Genomic DNA, 22,044 nt, shown 5'->3' with positions numbered 1-22,044 from the left:
CAGTGGTCCAACTATTTGGTACACCCAGCAGAAACTCGGTTGCGATTGTCCCCGGGACGGGACTCATCATCAAGCTGAATGGCAGATCCTGACCATTTTCAGCTGCGCTGGGGTCGGACCTGAGGTGGCACTGTTGCGCTTTATCAGGGTTCAGCAGTTTCACCTGGACTGACTCTTGCTTTCTACCCGACCTCCTACCCCTCAGTCACTCGGGAAGGAAATGAGTGTGGAGGCCAGCACCCAGGCCAGCTTTCACAGCGCCAGCAGAGGCTGCCCGCGGGCTGGTGTGTGGTGAGCCCCAGAAACCGCAGTGCCCACAGACTGCCCTGGTGGGGGAGCCCGTTCCAACCCCATCCTTGGCTGGCAGCCACTCCCCTTGGGGGAGGAGGGAGCGAAAAGCATTTCCTTGAGGCTGGCACACCTTGCCCTACCCATACCGGTCATTTTTATTTATTTATTTATTTTTTCCTTCTCTTGCTTTCTTTCTGACTGGGCCAGTTCATCTGAAACCAGAGTGATCGGAGGAAGGACACGGTAGAGAACAGAGGTTTGAAGGGTACCAGGGTGAGGGCGGGTAGGGGTGGACATTGGCATGATTAGGAAAGAAAAAGGGGGAGGAGGCCAGAGTGGGATGGTTGTGAGCGGCTGCGTTGCATGTGAACAAACAATAATCACGAGGTGAATGAATCTGTGTTTCTTTGGAACAAGCATATCTTCTGGGGTTTTGCTTTCAATGTTTTTATGACGAGAGACTGAACTTGCCTTAGCGATTTTGGCAAGCAGCAGCCCGAAAGCCCAGGGGTAAGGGGCTTGGGTGCATTCCTGGGGAGGAGCAGTCGGAGAGGGGAGGTAGAGAGAAGCAGGCACAGGAATTACTGTCACAGGGCTATATAGCCATGCTCAGCTTCAGCTTTCTCATCTGTAAAGTAGGGTCATTGTGATGATCACTGTGAGTGAGATAATGCCTGCACAGTGTGGCAGGCTGTACCCTGTTGACTGAATTTCTGTTTTTTCTTCCTCTGTCTTTTTCTTTCTCTTTCCTTTTTCATCATCAGTCTTTCAACCTCGGCCGCATGTTGTCTCCTTTCTTCCCCTTTAATTTGAGTTTGTGGCCTCTTTCTGCTGCGAATCTTCTCCCCATCAGAGCTTCTCCTATATTTTAGCCCAGGCTTACTTTCCTCTACTTAGTGAGAGCCATCAGTGGTTGTGGAGATAAATGCTGCTGTAACCTGTAGCACACCGATCTCAAACTGCAACTGGAAACGGGCATTGTGCCTGCAGTCAGGGGAAGGAAAGGCCCAACAGGCCCTGATCTCAGGCCTAGGGACCCTACTGGAGGGGTCCAGATTGTGAGAGGGTGCAGGCCAGGCTGAGGGAAATCCCTCCCCCTATCCCCTCCCCCCTCCCAGTGCATGAATTTGGAGGTACTAGAAGCTAGGACTTCCAACATATGAATTTTGGGTCAGCACATTTTAACCCATAACAATGCCTAGTTCTCTAATTACCCACATGCTGAAAGTTAGTTGAGCGTCACATCTATTTCAGGTTTCTTCTGCAGAAACTTGGTTTTCCCACCTTTTGCAACTCTTCCCAACCAGCTCCTGCAAGCATGTGCTCCAAACTCCTACAGGCAGCTTTGCAGCTCTGTTTTGCTCTAACCTCAGCGAGTTATTTTCCTGTTCTTGCATTAACAAATTACCACAAACTTGATGGCTTCCAACAACACAGATTTTGTCTTACGGTTCTGGCATACATAGGCAGGTCTGTGTTTCTTCTGTTGGCTTGAGGGGAGAACCTATTTGCTCGCCTTTTCCAGTTTCTAGAAGCTGCCTGCATTCCTTGGTTCATGACCCCCTTCCTCCATCTTCAAGCAGCATCAAGTCTTTCTCACATCCCTATGCTGACAATACTTCTTCCTTCTCCCACATTTCAGGATCCTTGTGGGGACATTGGACTCAATGGAGAACCCAGGATAACCTTCCTATTTTAAGGTCAGTTCTTTAATCCATCTGTAATCTTAATGTCCTGGTGCTAGTTTAACACTATTGAAAACCAACGGATTCACAGTTCTGAAGATTTGGACATAGACATCTCTGGGGGCCATATCTGCCCGCCACGCTGAGCTGTCAGTAACTAGGTTTTCTTTGTTGGGTTTACTGTTCTGTTTTCACTCTGAGGAGTCAATATTTTGCTTGCTATGTATAGTGCTGACCAGGAGTGCTGACCAGGACCTGGGGCCAGAGAGGAGCCTGCAACTGAGGTATGTGCCCTTGACTGGAATTGAACCTGGGACCCTTCGGATCAGCAAGCTGATGCTCTATCCACTGAGCCAAATCAGCTAGGATGTGATTGCATTTTTCAGTCCTATATTTTCATACTTTTGTGGACTAAATTACTGGCAAGAATTATAAATGAAAAGGAAACCCATTTTAATATTTCATTCTACAGCAGTTAACATAGCCTCAGCCACAGTAAACAGGCCCATCTTTATATATTTAACAGTGGCTCTTACAGTTGTCTGGTAACAAAATACATAGAAATATGGTGCTATTGCTATTTCTAGAACATTGATCTAAATGAAAATTATCGTATGTATTATATACAACTTTAGGTTGTGTGAGAATTCTACTAAGAACAAATTGTAGCAGATGCAAAAGGTGAAGGGGGGAAAATGTGATTCTAAAGGTACATCATTGTGGCTACAGGAAAATCTCAATAACACACATATAATACTCAGAATTTAAGCCAGGTAGCTTTCTGAAAAAAGCTTCAAAATTATCAGTTTTTGTCTTATAATCAGTTGTTGAGTGATTTAACCAGATATACTATGTTATTAGGTGAATAGAGGATATTATGTTGAGTGACTCCAGGAGATATAATATGTATTACATTGATATGCCTGCAACTGAATGATGAAAAATATTTGCCCAAGATGATAATTTGGAGTTCAGAGAAAATGATCCTACACACCTTTATTTTTCCTGATAATAATCAGCTATGAGAACCAAATGTATGTTGAAACCATGCCTACTGGTGTGTGTCATTAGAACCAACTTCTTCAGAGTCCCTTTTAAGGCAGATGGGACTGGCGGGGCCAGACAGGAAAGCTCCTGCTGATTCTTATCTCGGTGTTCACTGATGCCCCTTCCACCAAGCTCCAAATTAGTGCTGCCTCTGGCCAGCGAGAGGGAAGGACTTGCTTATCTGAAGAGTAGAAGTCACAGGCTTGGCTTGTTTCAAGGAAGGCCGATGCCTACATAAGCCTTGTCAAAGCCCTTTTCCTCCAGCTTCTTGCCCAGGACTTCACCAATGAGGGCCAGGCTCCCCACTGGCTTCCCCCCCATGGGTTCTGCCATGAAGTCTTCCTGCTTTTGGGATCAGGATTAATTGGCATTTCCAGCTCCCATAGTGGCTCCTCTAAAAAATGGCTTTTTGACATGAAGTTGAACTTGCTGTCTTTGCATGTCTTCTTGGAGCCCAAGCAGTTTCCATAATACCAAGTGTCCTCAGTTTCACTTTCATGTCCTCACGCACGTTCTACTCTTAAGATGAATGGATTCATAATCAGGAGGTCCCACATCCGATTAGATCTCTGATTTATTTTCCTGACCCAGGGCCAGTCACCTTTTCACTTAGATCGTAGTTTCACATGCAAGATGAGGTTGTTAAAGCAGCCATCAGTTATTCTGAAACAGCTTTCTATTATGAATTCAAAGATAGCTTTGAAAGCTAATTCAGTTTTGTGGAATTAAGAAAAAAAAAAAAAGAAATGTACCGTATTTTCCGGCATATAAGACGACTTTTGAAATGAAAAAAAGTCAACGAAAATCGGGGGCAAAAGACCAAAATTGCACAAAAATTACCTGCAGATCTTGATGGCAAAGTAAGTCTTTTCTTTGAAGTGGGGGGTAGTCTTATACAGCGAATATAGGCCTAAACCTATGTTTTAACTGTAAAATTAGGGGGTCGTCTTATACGCCAGAAAATATGGTAGATAAACCAAATGTGATTTTATAATGATCTATAAACCATCTCCTCTTTACCATCACCAATTTTATCTTTCTAAGTCTACTCTTCTTGAGCTGGTATTAAAATTGATTTTTTAATTCACTGAGTTAACATTGATTGAGAAACAGAGACACTCTGACTTAAAAAATGGAAGTATGAGCTTGGGTTATCTACAAACTAAGTAGCAATAAAAATTTTATAATATCAGCAAGACCACTGATTGTGAGTTCATAGATATGCAGATCAGGTGTGAGATAAATCACTCATAAAAAGAAGTTCAATGAACCCTGTGCTGAACACATAGATCTCTCTGTGCTAGCTGGAAATCCCCATATCTTCATATCTGAATTATGGGGTTCAAATATGATATTGGGCCAAAACCGGTTTGGCTCAGTGGTAGAGCGTTGGTCTGCGTACTGAAAGGTCCCAGGTTCGATTCCGGTCAGGGGCATGTACGTTGGTTGCGGGCACATCCCCGGTAGGCAGCTGGTCGATGTTTCTCTCTCATCGATGTTTCTAGCTCTCTATCTCTCTCCCTTCCTCTCTGAAAAAATCAATAAAAAAAAATGATATTGGGGTTTTCACATTTATAGCTTTTATTTAAACCTCAACCAAACATATTTTGGGTACCCATGGAGCAGTGATCTCTGTAGGTTATATATGTAGAAGCATTTAAATTGATAGAAAAGTGACAGTTTGGATATTCTCTCTAATTCCACCATTTCATGGCAACCTGAGAAATGCAGACCAAGGCTATCAAAGAAAACAAACTAGGTCTGATGGTTAGAGATACAAAATGTGGGGCTTTGCATACTTAATCAGGTGTGAAAGGGTCAGTGGTGGCCTTATATGATGCCCTGGTGCTAGATAAGACATGTCTGGCCAGTCTTTAGGAGGCATATACTGTCTAACTGATCTAGAACTGATTTTCTCAGGGACAGGAAAGTCTGTGGTATCACCAAATCGCACACCAACTCTTGTTTAATCTTTAAAGGTCCTGGAACTGTAAATGTTATCATCAACAGCAAATGAGACTTGTCCACCGGAAACTGCAAAGTATCATAGAAAGAAATTAAAGAAAATCTAAATAACTGGGAAGACAACCTGTGTTATTATGTAGGAAGACAATATTGGTAAGATGGCAGTACTCCCAGAATTTATATATAACATATATAATTGCCAAAATTCCAGGTGGATTTTTTTTTTTTTCTGAAAAAGGTCAGGCTGATTATAACATTCACATAGGGAACAGAAGAGACTTGGAATATCCAAAACAGTCTTCAAAAAAAGAACAAAGTTGGAAAACTCATATTGAGTGATTTTTAAACTTACTATAAAGCTCAGTAATTAAGGCTGTGCTGTTGGCATAAGGATACACATATGGACCAACAGAACAGAATTGAGAGTCCTGAAATAAACCCGTATGCCTATGGCTGTTTGATTTTTGACAAGGTGTCAACACAATTCATTAGGAGAAGAAGTGTCTTTTAACAAACTGTGATAAAAACAACTGGATATCCACATGCAAAAGAATGATGGTGAATCCCTGCCTCACACCATATGCAGAAATTAACTCAAAATTGATCAAGACCTACATCTATAAATTTCTTTGAAAAACATAGGTATAAATCTTCATGGTTTAAATTAAGCAAGTTCCTTAGCTATGACACTATAAGCACAAGCAACCCTCCCCAAAATAGATAAATTGGACTTTATCAAAATTAGAAATTATTGTGCTTCAAAGGATACTATCAAAAGTAAAACGCACACTCACACACACACACACACACACACACACACACTCAAAACCCCCCACAAAAAACAAACAGACAAAAATATTGCATAATGGTTTAGTATGTTTTCTTTTTAAAATATATTTTATTGATTTTTTTACAGAGAGGAAGAGAAAGGGATAGAGAGTTAGAAACATCGATGAGAGAGAATCATCGATCAGCTGTCTCTTGCACACCCCCTACTGGGGATGTGCCTGCAACCAAGGTACATGCCCTTGACTGGAATCAAACCCGGGACCTTTCAGTCCGCAGTCCGATGTTCTATCCATTGAGCCAAACCGGTTTCGATAGTATTCAGAATATATAAAGAACACTTACAGCTCAACAATAATAGACAAATAGCCCAATTTAAAAATGGGTAAAGGATTTAAATAGACATTTAGATACCCATTTCACATCAGTTAGGGAAGCTATTATAAAAAATTGAAGACTTGAATAGTACAAAAAGGCAACCTGTGATGTTCATCATATATATATATATATATATATATATATATATATATATATATATATAGAGAGAGAGAGAGAGAGAGAGAGAGAGAGAGAGAGAGAGACACTTCAGAAAGGAATGGAGAGGGGGAGAGAGAGAAAGAAACATCAATGATGAGAGAAACTTATTGATGGGTTGCCTCCTGCATTCCCCACACTGGGGATCAAGCCTGCAACCTGGGTATATGCCCTGACTGGGAATTGAACTGTGACCTCCTGGTTCATAGGTTGACATTCAACCACTGAGCCCTGCTGGTCAGCCATGATGTCGATCTTTATTGCCCTCTAACATTGGAGCCCCTGTTTCTCTGACCTTCTGACTTTAGGATTTAAATAGTGATCCCTGGTTCTCAGACCTTCAACCTTGGACTGAATTATGCCACTTGTTTTCTTGGTTTGGCAGATAGTGGGATGTCTTGGCCTCCAGAACCTCATGAGCCAATCCCTCTAATAAATCTCCTCATGACACATATCCTATTGGTTGGGTTTCTCTAGAGAATCATTATTAACACAATAGACGAATCTTGAAACCAGGTGAATGTGAAAGAAGCTACATACAAAAGGCCACAAATTGTGTGATTCAATTTATAGGAAATGTCCAAAATAGGCAAATCCATAAGGATAGAAAACAAATTAGTGATCACCAGAGATTGGGCATTGGGAAAGTGATTGCTGTTGGTACTACCGGTAGTTCCTTTTTTGGGACTGATGAAAATATTCTAAAATTAGGAATGCTGCTTACAAAACTTTGTGAATATACTAAAATCACCAAATCGTACATTTTAAAAGGGTAAATTTTATGGTACATGAATCATATCTCAATAAATAAAAACCTAAAGCAAAGTTAAAGATAATTCTAATTAAAAAAAAAAAAAAAAGTTGCCGAGACCGGTTTGGCTCAATGGATAGAGCGTCGGCCTAGGGACTGAAGGGTCCCAGGTTCGATTTCGGTCAAGGGCATGTACCTTGCATATCCCCAGTGGGGGGTGTGCAAGAGGCAGCTGATCGATAACTCTCTGTCATTGATGTTTCTAACTCTCTGTCTCCCTTCCTCTCTGTACAAAATCAATAAAATATATATTTTTTAAAAAAGTGTGTGGCTGCTGAAACAGCTCTTAAAAAAAAAAAAAAGTTTATGAGAATCTACCTGGGAAGCAGATTCTATAGCCATAGGACCTGGTTGAAGATCCAAATCCCTGCTTACTAGCTCTGGGATCTGGAGCAAGTTACTTCTCTTTGACCCAGTTTCTTTATATGTAAAGTGCTTAGAACAGTGCCTAACACATGGCGAGTGTTATATAAATGTTTGTCACTTTAACTGTATGCCATAAAATGTACTAAGCCATAGTGGGAAGCAAAATGCAGTATCAAGGAAGCAGTGCTGGGCATAAATGTCAGTTAAGGAGGAGCAGAGTAGGGGTGGAGCTTAACGCTCCATTTGATTTATTGTCTGAACTCTGCCCTATCTGTCTCATGGAAAGAGACTGGGTGAGTGGAAAAGAAGAGAGAAATAATGTGGATTGAGGGTACAATACCTTCTTAGCAGGGCACTGGCAAAAAAGGTTTAAAAATATGTTAGGGGATACATACAGAGGAGGAAACCAGAGCAAGGGGTGGAGAACAGCATTTAATATAATTTTTTTGTTCAGTTTAAAGTATTATTGGATGAAGATGCATGTCCAACTCAAAAACAACTTGCAAAAAGATTAAACAATTTCTGATCGTTTACAAGCAATGGGAAATATTTTAAAGGAAAGGAAATGGATGTTCTTTGTCTTTCACATTGAAATCACCACCTTTAAAGCATTTAAACCAGCATTCACAAATATCTTGAGATGGACCATGTTTACCATAAGCTTCCCTAAGTATACGATAACTTTCAGCAGCACTTTTCTTCAAAATAAAGTAATGAATTAAAACTTCCTTTAAATGCCCCCCCCCCCATTTTTTGGTACATAATTAGACATTTTTAAGCATAAAAATATCTATGATGTTAACACATTCAGAAAATTTGACATATGAAGTTTTAAAGCTTGCTATCAATACAACAAAATACATATTAAATCACATATATATCAATATATGTGTAATTCCATCTATTGAAAAAAATCTGCAATATAATAAATGATAAACCTGGTATTTGAAATTACATGGATGTAGAGGAAAATAAATTGGGGATTAGTTTATAGGATAGTTAACAAGACTATGTTCTTTCTTGAGTGTGGTTATAGTGTATTAACTCAGATGCATAGAAACAATGAACAAGGCAAAGATAAACTTTCTTAAGGCAAAGATAAACTTTCTTACTAAAGAAGTTATGTGCATGGGGCACCATTACCTGCCTAGTTAGGGGTTTAGGATCAGATCACCCTGTGAGGTTACTTTCCATAGAACTCCCATCCCCAACCACCACTTTTTTTTCATTCAGTTCCATTTTTTGATCATAAATCAATCTAAAGGATGCATTTAAATTCAAAAACTCTAAAGTAATTTATAAAAAAAGAACAGGATAGTTGAAAATTTAAGATTTGAAAGAAGCAGATACTTTACAGAGGAAGAAGAGAAAATTATAGTAGAAGCCCAGATAAGATTTACTATAAGGATGCATTAATCTTAGATCTCAGGAAATAATTACCTATTCCTGTGTGATATGTAGACTTACGAGTATCCTAATTATGGTATTATGTCATGACATTTCTGCTGCATAGGATGAAGTTCTTATCAAAAAAAAAAAAAAAACAAGGAGAGGTCATTTGAAGATGTCATAATTAGAAAAGGGATAATAATAATTATTACAGAATATTTTTATTCCTATACTTACAGAAATAATTACTATACAGTAGCTATTGTGTTTAAATATCATTTACTTTTTACACTGACTCTTCATGAGATAATATTGTAAACCTAGTTTAACAGATAAGAAAACTGAGGTTTAGGAGAGCTTAATTTGCTCAATAGTACATAGCTAACTAGTAGCAGACCTGGGTATACTGGGTTTCAGAAATGAACTGGGCTAAGCTTCTGAAACTTGTAATAAAAATGAAAGTGAACTGGATCCTAGAAATATGCCCTTTGGTCTTTATTGTGGAAGATATAAAAAGACCTTTAAAAAAAATGTCTGAAAATAGCATTTTATATGTATAAATTCGGAGCAGAGAAGTAGGAGCTAAGGCAGATGGCTGAGGTTGGCAGCTGTTGGGCTGCAGTGTGATTATCTACACTAGGGGTGTCGAACTCAATCAGAGAAGGGGCCAAAATCTAAAATCCAGCCTAAATTGCGGGCCGAATGGTTTACTGAACAGTCATAAACTGTCATTATGATGGAAACGCAGCGGAGTGCAGTGATGACAGCGTGGTGCGGGCCACATTGCAAGGCCTGGCGGGATGGATTTGGCCCGCGGGCCTTGTGTTTGACACATGTGATCTACACTAATAAAAGAAAAAGATGTAAATTGACCATACATTCGTAATGCCCCCAGCCAATCATGAGTGGGTATGCAAATAAACTCAACAAAGATGGCAGATTAATTTGCATACATAGGCACCAAACAGCCAGGGGGTGCAACACAGCCATTCTGCACCGGGCCAGCTGTTCCAAGCCTCTGGGCAGCGTGGGAAGGTGGAAAGGCAGCTCCAGGCCAGAGCAAAGGTGATGCCAGCAGCCAGGGGAAGGAAGTCCCATTCTTGCATGAATCTTTGAGCATCAGGCCTCTAGTATGAAGATAAGAAGCCAGCTATAATAGTATTGCAAATTTCTGCTTAAGAAAATACACACTAACACAACTCACACACCCACATCCACATCCATGAACATCCACACTGGTTCTGCACTTTTAGCTCATTGAATTTGTTTTCTAACTATTCTCTCAATATTTAGCTAGTCCATTGGCAGTTTCATTGCATTACACCTATTTTAAGAAGAAAGGGATTTTACCCACATTTATGCCATGATTTGCAGGAAAGGCACATCCCCTGGAGACCACTGTGATGGGGCAGTCATAGTTAAAGTTAGAGAACCTCCAGTACAATGTAATACTCAGAAACACTAAGTTGAAACCCTTGGTATGAAAAATAATTATGGCACACTAATGAATTCTTGCTAGACCAGGAATATGTAACTCTTACCATTAAAGTACATGTTTATTTTCTTATTAATTCTCAACAGATTCCTTTTTCAGGTAAGTGAACATGATTATCTTAGTTGTAAAAATTAGGAAACTAAGGCTTTACAAGGTTAAGACACATTCATCCTACATCTCTGACACCAGTCCCTGTGTTTTCTCTACCACAGCTTCCTGGAAATGATACATTAACTTTGTTCTTGGAAGTTTCAACTTGACTCTTTCCCATGTAGGAAGGATAATGCCTTTATCAAGCAACAGGAAGAACTTAACTCCAGGTCTTCACCTTGACTTTAGGACAACAGAGCCTTCTAAGAAGCCATCAGTCTTGATTTAGTGCTTCTTCCTCACCATTAATTCTGATCACTTTGTCTTTGGGAAGATTTCTTCCACTACCTTCTGTCTTCTTTGTCACCCTCAGCCAATTTTCTTCTTGGATGTCTCTGCTTTCAAACACTACGTTGGAGCCCTTGGTCTGAAAAGTGATTATGGTACACAAATGAATTCTTATTAGAACAGAATTCCTGTTCTACCTTCCAGCCTTTCTACCTTCCCATTTCCTTATTATGAAATAATTAAGACTTAAAAAAAAAAATAAATCTTTATTGTTCATATTATTACAAAAGTTCCTCATTTTTCCCCCCTCCACCAGGTTCCCACCCCACTCTCTGTCCTTTCCCTATCCCCCATTGTCCTCATCCATAGGTGCACAGTTTTTGTTCAGTCTCTTCCTGCATCCCCCTCTCCCCTTTTCCCTGAGAATTGTCAGTCCGCTCCCCTTCTGAACCTCTGATTCTATTATATTCACCAGTTAATATTATTCATCAGGTCTTTTAATTCCCTTGGTTTTTAGATTCACTTGTTGATAGGTACATATTCATAATTTTTATCTTTATTTTCTTCCTCTTCCTAAAGGACCCCCTTCAGCAATTCATATAATTCTGGTTTGACGGTGATGAACTCCTTTAGCTTTTTTTTATTAGTGAAGCTCTTTATCTGACCTTCGATTCTGAGTGATAGCTTTGCTGGGTAGAGTATTTTTGGCTGTAGGTTCTTGCTATTCACCACCTTGAATATTTCTTGCCATTCCCGTCTGGCCTGCATGGTTTCTGTTGAGAAATCAGCTGACAGTCTTATGGGTGCTCCTTTATAGGTAACTACCTGCTTTTAATATTCTCTTTTTGTCTTTTGCTCTTGGAATTTTAATTATGATGTGTCTTGGTGTAGTCCTCTTTGGATTCCTTTTGTTTGGGGTTCTTTGGGCTTCCTGGACTTGTAAGTCTAATTCCTTCACCAGGTGGGGGAAGCTTTCTGTCACTATTTCTTCCAGTATGTTTTCAGTATCTTGCTCTCTCTCTTCTTCTGGGACCCCCATAATTCTGATGTTTGTTCGCTTGAAGTTGTCCCAGAGGTTTCTTACACTATATTCAAATTTCTGGATTCTCTTGTCTTCTTGCTTCTGTGGAGGAATGTCCTCTGGCTCTTTGTGTTCCAAATCTTTGACTTGATTCTTGCAATCTTCCATTCTGTTTTTAGGACTCTGTATAATATTTTTTATTTCAGAGAATGTATTCTTTATTTTTAGTTGATCCCTTTTCATATCTTCATAGGTCTTGTTTATTTTATCGGCCTTTTCTAGGAGATTCTTGAAAAACCTTATGAGCGTGGTTTTGAACTCTATATCCAGTCGCTTTTTGTCCTCCATTTCTTTCGTTTGTGATCTCTTTCCTTGGCTTGGCATTTTCGCTGCTTCCCTGAGTTGGTAGGGTGGCAGGATCAGATGTATCTATGCCAGGAGACAGCCTTATTTGACTAGACTTGGAAAACTGCAAGAACCTCTGTGTTCAGCTTGGATGGGATGGAGTTTCAGGGTGGAGCCTATAGCCTTGGCTTCCGGTTAGCTCCAACCTATGAGGTTCCTGAGTCTCAGTGTCCCTCAGTGTCGTTTGGTACTCGCTGCAAGCACCTCTGAGAGAAAGGTGCCCTAGAGTTTTGCTCACTACCAGACAGTCTAGTCTCTCCCCCAATGAGCCTGCAACTAGGGTTCAGTGCAGTTGGAAGTGGGGTTCAGCACAGTCCGGAGCTTATGTCTCCTTCCCGTTAGGGCAATCCAGCGGCTCAATCAACAATCTGTCCTCTGTACGAAATGTGCGCGACTCGGGGGCTCTGCCTTTCGCCGCTCCCCTGAGCTTCCGCCTTATAGCCCAGATTCCCTCTTTATGTGTCTGGGTCCCCAGGGTCTCGCTCAGAACTGGGGTTCAGTGCTGTCGGAACTGGGGTTCAGCACAGTCAGGAGCTTTTATCTCCTTCCCACAAGGGAACGCCAGCCAAGCACTCAGCCGCCCATCCTCTCCGGCTCAGTCCTCTCCCCTAGTGCATGGTGTCTCCGTACCTTAGGCTTTTACAGCTCCTCTGATTTTCCTTCTGGTTTTCTCTTTCCTTCTAGTTGTAGAATTTCCAGTCAGTCGACTTTCCTGTAGTTCTGGATAATGTCCACTTTATATTTTAGTTGTATTTTTTGAAATTGTTGTGTGAGGCTGCAGTTAGGCAGTTACCTATGCTGCCATCTTGGTTTCTCTCCCGAAATAATTAAGACTTAATTCAACCATTCCTGACTGGTACAGCTATATGACTACCTCTCAGTATGGATACAAGTGAAGAAGGGAGGGAGAGTGGGAAAGACTGGTGCATATTGATTGTAATGGGCCTGGCACTGTGTTAGGTACTTTACATGAATTATCCTATATAACTTTTGTAGATTAAAAAAAAGGGGGGGGGAGCGTTCTACAAAAAGTAACCTCACAGTGTGATCTGATTATAAATTACTAACTGGGAAGGACATTATGAGTAGGTATGCTCCAGGTAAAACTTTTTAGTACAAGGTTTATCTTTGCCTTAATCAAGCCCTGTTCATTGTTTTAGTGTATCTAGGTTCACACACTTTTAAAATAAACCACCCTCGGGAGAACACATAACCTTAACTATTTTGTAATCCAACCCCTGCTTTGCTTTTTCCCTCTTCCTTAATTTCAAATGCATAAAAGAAATGGCAAAACTGTTCTTTCCTGGAGCATTTTAGGTCTTGCTTCCTGGAATGTGTCAGTTTGACCCATATAAACTCTTAACAATGCTCTACAGGTTTGGAATTAAAAAAATATATATCTATATCTATATCTATATCTATATCTATATCTATATCTATATATATCTATATATATATATATATATATTTTTTTTTTTTTTTTTTTTTTTTACAGAGAGAAAGGGAGAGGGGTAGAAAGTTAGAAACATCGATGAGAGAGAAACATCCATCAGCTGCCTCCTGCACACCCCCTACTGGGTATGTGTCAGCAACCAAGATACGTGCCCTTGACCAGAATCAAACTCGGGACTCTTGAATCTGCAGGGCAACACTCTATCCACGGAATCAAACTGGTTAGGGCAGGTTTGGACTTTTTCATGTCAATACTTTTAACAGTCTTGGGTGGTAATCCTCACATGAGGATCTTGATATTGCTTTCCAGAGAGAGTGGAAAGGAGAGGGGAAGAGAAACAGAAATGTCAGAGACACATTGACGGGCTGCCTCCCAGAGGCACCCCAATCAAGGGCAGGGAGCAAACCCATAACAAATGTGAGTCAAACCTGCAACCCTTTGGACAACACTCTAACCACGAAGCTACACTTTCCAGAGCTTGGATGGTAGATATTCTTGTCTGCACGTTGCAGAGGCTCAGACAGTTAGAATTCCTCCTACACAGTCATGATGACTGGCAGCACTCAGCTTTCAAACAGAAGCCCAACTCCAAAGCTCCTTCTCTTACCAGCACCCCTTAGGAAAGTATAGGCAGAGTAGGAATAGGAACAAAACCTTGCGAGATTCTGGGGCTGCCATGACATGGGTAGGAAGATGAAGAATTTGAGCCGAAACCAGTTTGGCTCAGTGGATAGAGTGTCAGCCTGAGGACTGAAGGGTCCTGGGTTCAATTCCAGGCAAGGGCACATATATTGGTTGCAAGCACATCCCCAGTAGAGGGCATGCAGGAGGCAGCTGATCAATGTTTCTAACTCTCAATCTCTCTTCCTCTCTGTGAAAAATCAATAAAATATATTTAAAAAAAAAAAAAAAGAAAAGAAAGAATTTGAGAGAGGCAAGGTGGAATAACTGGTTGAGGAGCCTGGTTGCTTGACCTTCCCTGTTCCGGTGTGATTCACTTCCTGCCGCTCTCCATGCTTCTTCAGTGCCCTCAGGTGTGCCCTGGTCCTTGAACTAGGAAGGGAAGGAACAGCAAAGGTCAGGTGATATGCCTCCAGACATTCAATGAATTACTTACCAAACTAGAACTAGAACTCAGAACCTCCAACTCGGTTATCAAAGCACCAGGTCAGCGCCCAGAGGTGCCCAGCTCTGAAGCAGGCACAATGGCTCCTGAGGGGGCATCTGCTGTTCACCCTTGGCTGTGCAGAATGAGCTGGTGAAGTGTTCCTAGAAGGGTCTTTCTTATCTTGCCAGGTATTTGTTTTTGTTTACCTGGGATCTCATTTCACGCTTGGAATCTTGGCAGGGGCACACCCTGTTTGACACTGGACCGAGTTAAACAGCAGCTGAGTGGATTTCCTGATTGTGAAATCCCCTGGCCATTTGTGCCTCCGCTCGCCTGGGTCTGCGATGCATTCATCAGAGAAGGAGAAACTGTGCGCACACACTGTGGAACTCGTGCCTGTGAGTGTGTGTGTGTGAGTGTGTGTATGTGTGTGTTTTTCTGAAATCATTTCCAGACTGTCTTCCGTCCTCCTCAGCTGGGGCCTCCTCTCTACGGAGGGCAGTTTACTAGAACAGGCTGGAGTAGAGGCCAGAGAACAAAATTGGTCTCTTTACTTAAGAGGGGAAATATCAAAAAAGTGTTAATGTACCAGAAATCCTCCTTTTAGAAGGAAAAGCCGAGCAGAGGGAGGCTGATCCCTGGAAATACAATGTGACTGACAACAGTAGGAGCAAGGTGCCTGAAAGAAGCCAGGAGAGCAGGAGAGCGGCACACGCAGGTGTCTTCTGGCGAGTTCCTCAGGTAGGAGGAAGGAGACACAGATGGGTCAGAGGCAAATCTGTGTTTTGGGGTGGGGGGGTGGGGAGTGGTGCTCTTTGTGTGTTCTTGACTTTTCCCTCTTCTTTTTAAAAAATATATTTTTATTGATTCCAGAGAGGAAGGGAGAGAGAGAGAGAGAGACAGAAACATCAGTGAGGAGAGAGAATCATTGGTCAGCTGCCTCCTGCATGCCCCACACTTGAGGATCGATCCCACAACCGGGGCATGTGTCCTGAGTGGGAATCAAACCATGACCTCCTGGTTCATAGGTCGACACTCAACCATTGAGCCACACTGGCTGGGATTCCCTCTTCTTTTTTTTTTTTAATTTATTTTTATTGTTGAGAGTATTACAGATGTCCCCCATTTCCTCCCCTTTGCTCCCCTCTGTGTGGCTCCCACCTCACCCCAGGCCTTCAGCTCACTACTGTACGTGCCCATGGCTATGCATACACATCTATAAGTTCTTTGGTTAATCTCCTTCCGCCACCTCTCCCACCTTCCCTCTGAGATCTGTCAGTTCCATGCTTCTATTTCTCTGGTCCTATTTTGTTCATCAGTTTATTTTGTTCTTTAGATTCCACATATGAGTGAGATCATGTGATAGTTGTCTTTCTCTGACTGGCTTATTTCACTTAGCATAATACTCTCCAGGTCTATCCATGAAGTCTCAAAGAGATCCTTCATTTTTGCATCTGCTTAGTATTCCACAGCATAAATGTACAACAGCTTTATTTATTTATTTATTTATTTATTTATTTATTTAATATATTTTATTGATTTTTTTGCCCCCTTTCCTCCCTCCCATACATACCCTCCCTCCCCAGAGTTTTATGTCCATTGGTTGTACTTATATGCATGTATACAAGTCCTTCAGTTGATCTATTATCTCCCCCAAATCTCCCTCCCCTCCCCGCTGTAATTTGACAGTCTGCTTGTTGCTTTACTGTCTCTATATCTATCTTTTGGTTCATCAGTTTATAATGTTCTTTATTATCCATAAATAAGTGAGGTCATGTGGTGTTTCTCTTTCATTGATTGGCTTATTTCATTCAGCATGATGTTCTCCAATTCTATCCAGGTTGCTACAAATGATGAGAATTCCTCCTTTTTTATGGCAGCATAGTATTCCATTGTGTAGATGTACCATAGTTTTTGGATCCAATCATCTGCTGACGTGCACCTAGGCTGTTTCCAGATTCTAGCTATTGTTGATTGTGCTACTATGAACTTAGGGGTGCATATATCCTTTCTGATTGGTGTTTCTAGTTTCTTGGGATATAATCCTAGGAGTGGGATTACTGGGTCAAGTGGGAGTTCCATTTTCAGTTTTTTGAGGAAACTCCATTCTGTTCTCCACAGTGGTTGCACCAGTCTGCATTCCCACCAACAGGGCATGAGGGTTCCTTTTTCTCTGCAACCTCGCCAACACTTGTCGTTGGTTGATTTGCTAATGTTGGCTACCACAGCTTTTTTTTATTCACTCATCTATTGAAGAGTGCTTGGGCTCCTTCCATATCTTAGATATTGTAAGTAATGCTGCTATGAATATATGGGTGCCTATATTCTTTCTGATTGGTATTTGGGATTCTTAGGAAATATTCACAGAAGTGGAATCACTGACTCAAAGGACAGTTACATTTTTAATTTTTGAGGAAACTCTATACTGCTTTCCCCCCACTGTGGCTGCACCAGTCTGCATTCCCAACAGCAGGGCATTAGGGTTTCCTTTTCTTCATATCCTCACCAGGCCTTGTTATTTGTTGATTTATTAGTCATTCTGGCAGGTGTTGAGCATTTTTTCATATGTCTATTGTCTATCTATATGTCCTCTTTGGAGAAGTGTCCATTTTTTTAAATTGGATTGTTTATCTTCTTGTTGAGTTGTATGAGTTCTTTATATATATTTGAAATCAAACCCTTATCAGGTGTATCATTGACAAATATGTTTTTCCACACCTGGCTTCCCTTTGCGTTCTAAGGATGGTTTCTTTTGCTGTAGAGAAGCTTTTTGACTTCTCTTCTTCTTGGCATCCATTATTCTGGGCTGGAAAAATTGCTATCAATTAGTAATCCTATGAATAGAAAATAATCAGAGGGAGAATGTCTAATTTAAGATATATTATTTCTGAGTCAGAGAAAGACAAATACCAGCTCATTTCCTTATATGTAGAATCTAAAAAACAAAATAAAAGAAACATAATACCTGGCATATATATTGTAGTTGTTCAGTATATGTTTATTGGATCTGAAAAAAAAGGAAGGATAGCTTATCTTCAGAATGTTGGAGATAATTCTGTAATCCTCTAGAAGAGTTTTTGTTTGTTTTTATTATTTATTTATTTTGCTTGTTTGCTATTTCTTTTGCTAGATAGCTTACGGGTAAAGTTGAAAAGGGGAGGAAAAATGAAGGCTGAGTGACTGAATGACTCTCATTCTGGGGGCTGCTATCTCCATATATTTTTACCTCCCCTCACATTACATCTTTGTGTCCTCTGCCCCATAGCCCACAGCTATTAATAACTACCTTAACCCAGGGTGGCATCCACCCACAAAGGTCAGTCACTTATCTAGGTAAAAAGCTAAGGCTGGCTGATACACCTGTGTGGATATGCAGGCAGTAAGGTTGAGGGTGAGGCTAGCATAACAGATTTAATGACGCCTTATGGGATGGGATCCGATGTTATACAGAGGTCAGCCAAGGGATTTCTCACAGCACATAGGCAGGTAGTGTACAGGAGAATGGATCTTTTTATTTTTTTAAGTTTTATCTGTAGGTATATTTTGGTAAGAAGAATTTCTTCTGGACACTCGTGGGTAAACTGTTGATTATGTCCGGGAGACTGCCTGTGCTGACTGAAGAGAAATGGCACTGTGAGAGTTGTGTTATAGTTGCAGATAAAATGCTGTGTGTGTGTAAAACAGATTTAGAGATGCATCATAGCCTTGTGCTTGCATTGTGAGCAGGTGTAAGAGTTTGGAGAGTTAATATTACTACTTAGCTCAATTCTAGTTATAATTATTAACTTCTGTGGTTTCTAGACTATATGTTTGCAAAGTCTTGGGGTGAATTGGACTTCCCATTTCACTCTCATTCTCTTCTTATTTGTATCTTAGTAAATTTTGAGTTAGCTGGGGGGGGGGGGGAGTAAGTAAATGGCAGAGCAGGGCTCTATATTTCAGTTGTTTAACTCCAAACCCATTACTCCATAAACTACTTTTCTACACCTAATTCTTTGTCACTCAGGTAGACAAGATTAGTGTCAAGAAGAATTTATGTCAGAAACCAAAAGAACCATGGAAACCATAATGTTAAAACCAAACTTCATCAACCAAAATACCATAAATTGGAACGAAAAGATGAGTTTAGTCTGCCTGCAAGTCATAGTGGAGCAGGATGCCTGCATGTGTACCTTCAAAATGTATTCTGAAGATAAGGGTGAAATCAGAAAATTTCCCCAGTACTCACTAAATTATGGGATCTTGGATCATTTTCTTTGCTCACTTCCCTGGTTCTGATCCCAATCTCATTTCTAACTTCTGCTTTTTGAATGGAAAAGCCTCATTTCTAGGACTAGCAATGTTTTGCTGTGAGCCTGAAGGGTAGGTAGGAAGGGGCTAGAACACCCGGAGGACAAAGCACTGGCCTAAGAATCAGGGTCTCCATGCTGGATCACCAGGTGTCCAGGATCAACCTTCCCAAGGAAGCAAACTTGTGAGAGGAAGAATGAATGGAAGAGGTGACCTTTAAATCCAGAGAATCAGACTTGCGTAGATAACTTGCTTTATGCCTGGTGATATCTCCCAATGTGCATGAAGCAAAAACGGAAGTGATTACAGATTGATTGTTTTAATCTTCACCCTCCCCTATCTTCCCAGGGACCCCAGACCTAAAACGCACTTTGAATGGGTTGGAAAACAAGCTCTCCTATGGTGGTTGGAATCCTGACACTTTTCAGAGAGATCTTTTTCTTTTTAAAAAAATATATTTTATTGATTTTGTACAGAGAGGAAGGGAGAGAGATAGAGAGTTTAGAAACATCGATGAGAGAGGATCATCGATCAGCTGCCTCTTGCACACCCCCTACTGAGGATGTGCCCGCAACCAAGGTACATGCCCTGGACCAGAATCGAACCTGGGGCCTTTCAGTCCCCAAGCTGACGCTCTATCCATTGAGCCAAACTGGTTTCGGCCAGAGAGATCTTTTGACACTAAGCCCAAGAGCCATAATTTTTTCTTCTTATTTTTAGCTGTCTGCAGGCATTCCTGAAACAAAGGTGATATACAGGACAGATGAGGAAGACTAATTTGTATCTTGGTTCCTCTTGAAAAGTTGGCTCTGTAAAGGAGCAGAGTGGTTGCAAGACAGACAGACCCCATATCATAAAAGTGCAGTGCCCACTAACACTACAAGTTACCTCAGATTTTAAGTATGATCATGTGGAAGAACACACTTCATTTCCTTTGAAGTGTTATACAAATTTAAGACATTTATTTGTTTTAGGTTTTTTTGTTTGTTTGTTTGTTTTTTTATTGATGTCAGAGAGGAAGGGAGAAGGAGAGAGAGATAGAAACATCAATGATGAGAGAAAATCATTGTCTGGCCACCTCCTGCACACCCCACCCTGAGGATCGAGCTTTTGACATAGACCAAAAAGGAAAAAAAGAAGTCCAAACAACTAAAGAAGATTAGCATGGGACCTCTGAAGGGGTCTTTAGAAAGAACAAATCCAACTGTAAACCACAGGGACCTGGCAGGTGGGGGTGGGTGGGCTAACTTCAGATCCTAGATCTATGCCCCCAGTCTCCCAAGCTCTATCTCTGGCAAAGTGTGTACTACAGCTTGGTTTGACTATTACCTATTGGATGCTGCTATGTTGCTAACACCACATTTCTCCTTGGCTGGGATTTTGATGGCTTGTTGAGGAATCTCTTTTCAGTATAATTTTTGGTTAAAGCATTTTGTCAATAACCACAGCCTTTGCATTGCTCCTTTAGGTGGATGTCCTATGAGGGAGATGCCGATGTTCTCTTTGTAACTGTGAAACCTGAACCTAATCTCTGGATTGAAATATCCAGTTGTCAAGTGTAAATACTGGAATTGTAGTAAAGTATGTGGGGCCTGGGCTGCTTTTCTGTATCAGACAAGAATCATCTGGAAATTAAAAAAAAAATTTAACCACAAAAATATTGTATATATTTAAAAAAAAAAAAAAAACCCTAAACTCTCTAAACTATTAAAAAATATATATTTTATTGATTTTTCACAGAGAGGAAGGGAGAGGGATAGAAAGCTAGAAACATCCATGAGAGAGAAACATCGACCAGTTGCCTCCTGCACACCCCCCACTTGGGATGTGCCTGCAACCAAGGTACATATCCTTGACCGGAATCGAACCTAGGACCTTTCAGTCCATAGGCTGACGCTCTATCCATTGAGCCAAACTGGTTTCGGCTCTTTAAACTATTTATGCACAAATAAAAGTGAGGTTGAGAATGTTTTTCAGTAAATGCATATTGTATCCAAAGGTGGGTGCTATAATGAATGTGCTCCAGGTGCAGGGGTGTAAACATGAGCATGAGACTTCGGGTGTAGGTATGTTGGGCCATGTGCCTATAGTTGAGAGTGGTCCATCACGAGCATCCTCTATGTGGGGATATGTGTGCACACTGGGCTTTAAATAGCTCCCTTCAGGATGTATTAGTGGGTGTGTAGTTTGGTTTCTGGGCAGAGCACATGAGTTTGAGCTGGCTGCTGACTGACCTATCTTCCACTTGCGCTCTGGTAAGACAGATTATGCTCACAGAACCTATTCCTCAGAGAGCCAAACTCATTAACCTGGCTGCTCCCTGAATGAAAATAATTACATTTGATAATGCACTGAGAAGGAAGTAAGAGGCAAGGAAAATAAGAATGAGGATGGCAGTGAGAAATTTTCATATGGCTTTTGAATTCTCCTGATTGAACATGTTTATTTTTAAGATCTTCTTCATTCTACCCTCACAAGGCTCTCTATTTTTTTTAAGTATTTTTCCTTCCATGTGGTCTTATGGAATTGTGGAAAATTTCTCAACTACCTTTCACCTTGCCTTTTTGGCTTACAAACTCAATGAGATGGACTTTGCAGTCTTATTACTCATTGACTTCACAGATCCCTTGTTATGTGCAAACCCACGGATAAGAATTTACTTTTCTTCTCTGCCAATTTTCTTCTTTGGGCTATTCCTCTGTTTACTTGGGCCTCTATCAACCAACTACACATCTGTCCGTCTTATAAGTTATAAGGAAATGGTTTAACTCTCATCCACCCATATAAGGTCACGGGGCTGCAGGAATAGTGAAAAGATGGTCTGGCTGGAGCTGAGAATCTCCTTTACCAAAAGATTCTGCCTCAGTAGATAGCACTGTTGTTATTAATACCAGTAATAAAACACAACATGTAATGAGGCTAATGTAACATGTGTATAATATTATATGTCATATAAGCTACAATTCTAGTTTTTAAAACTCTGCCTTGTTATCAAATGACTACTAAAGTAGACCACATAC

General features: G+C 40.8%; 1 protein-coding gene across 8 annotated transcripts in view; it reads left to right on the top strand.

The window, feature by feature from the left end:
* Positions 1 to 517: 517 nt before the first annotated feature.
* Positions 518 to 22,044, top strand: part of STYK1 (serine/threonine/tyrosine kinase 1) — a 41,332-nt gene continuing 19,805 nt past the window's right edge. For 2 of the 8 annotated variants that reach the window (XR_004991375.2, XM_036457851.2), the window contains exons 1-2: positions 14,052 to 14,342; positions 14,561 to 15,475. The gene's annotated coding sequence lies outside the window, so the exon portion shown is untranslated. Of the gene's footprint in view, positions 535 to 1,824; positions 1,992 to 2,228; positions 2,261 to 10,031; positions 10,641 to 14,051; positions 14,343 to 14,551; positions 15,476 to 22,044 lie in introns of those variants that run through there. The other 6 variants (XM_036457849.2, XM_036457848.2, XM_045587750.1 and 3 more) reach the window with 6 other exon arrangements.

Source organism: Pipistrellus kuhlii, unplaced genomic scaffold (genome assembly GCF_014108245.1).
Source record: "Pipistrellus kuhlii isolate mPipKuh1 unplaced genomic scaffold, mPipKuh1.p scaffold_m20_p_3, whole genome shotgun sequence".
In the NCBI taxonomy this organism is placed as follows: domain Eukaryota; kingdom Metazoa; phylum Chordata; class Mammalia; order Chiroptera; family Vespertilionidae; genus Pipistrellus; species Pipistrellus kuhlii.
Note: the sequence above shows the minus strand (reverse complement) of the source record. Positions and strands in the feature narration are given on the sequence as shown.